Below are 1,270 nucleotides of genomic sequence, written 5' to 3'. Positions count from 1 at the left end.
GAGAAACTTGTGCCTGCACAGTTGTTTTGTCCCCTTTTATGGGGTCCATGTTCAGAAATGGCCACCCTTTTATGTCAAAAAGGTGATGCAAGGACGTGAAAACCCTCTCTGTGCATGCTCTGCAGACTGGTAAAACCACTACTTAGTTGGTGGTCCCTTGTCGGGAACGAATGCTGGTCTGGACCATGAGACTGATTTCTCTTTAGCCCTTATGAAAAAGCCCAATGGTCTTTAGCAAGGGAGAGGCTATACTGAGGCATGTCTGTACTCCAATCCGTCAGGGCTGCGAACTCAGTTTTATGTTTCTCTGGGGTCCCATTGGCCACAAGGGGGTCTGTTCGGTCAGCAAAGGGTTTAGGATTTTATTTTAGTTCACATCACTCATAGGGTAGAAGCTCTAACTCCAGGTGTGGTGGCTGAGAACACTGTATTCTCATCACTCCTATCACAGTTTGCTTGTAGAGGTTCTATGAGAGTCAAACCAAGCTGACCAGGAGCTACCATCCCACCTAATGCCCACTTATAGGGCAGGGGTGTCACACTGGGAGACCAGGCCATAGTCCCTGCTCCAGTTCTAGTGATTTGGTGCAAGTTTTGCCCAGGAGGAGGGGCAGCCATAACAGAGAGCTGTGCAGCTCTTCCTAAGGAGACTGCCTTTACTTGGAACAGAGCTTGCACAGGTTTGCACCTAAAAGCATTGTCAAAGACAATAGGGATTTAGATGGAAAGTGATTAAGAGGAAGTGAAACAGTAGACCAGCCGGACGTTTTCCTGGGAGAACCAGGGAAAGAGACAGCTAAAAGGGCCCTCCCAGTGCAACTGTACCAGGATTGTGCAACACATTAATCCACCAAGACACCAAGTTGCAGCAGAGAAAGAGGTTTATTCACAAGATCTACAGCCAAACGAGGAGATGGGAGGAAACCTCAAGTCTGCCTCCCTGACGAGTTCGGGGCTAGGGATTTTAAGGGATTTGGATGAGCAGCAGCCCAAGATATGGGGATCGTTGATTTCATCAAAGTCACAATAGAATTGAAGGGGAGGATATGAGGGAGGCCTGTTCTAATCATGAAGCACTGAGGAGGACTGAAAAATTAAGTATTTTTGACCTAAAATTAACCTTGGGATTTTCTACTTGGGCCTTTGGAGACCCTCAAATAATGTATCTCAGAACTTGTAGAGATATTACACAATTAGGCTTATTTGTTAAATTGTGTGGGAGGTGTTGTCATATGATAAGTGATACTAGATTTTTCAATGACATTTATGG

The sequence above is a fragment of the Propithecus coquereli genome, unplaced genomic scaffold (genome assembly GCF_000956105.1).
Source record: "Propithecus coquereli isolate 6110/MARCELLA unplaced genomic scaffold, Pcoq_1.0 Scaffold1301, whole genome shotgun sequence".
NCBI lineage: Eukaryota > Metazoa > Chordata > Mammalia > Primates > Indriidae > Propithecus > Propithecus coquereli.
The sequence above is the reverse complement of the archived record's forward strand: the minus strand, read 5'-3'. Positions refer to the sequence as shown.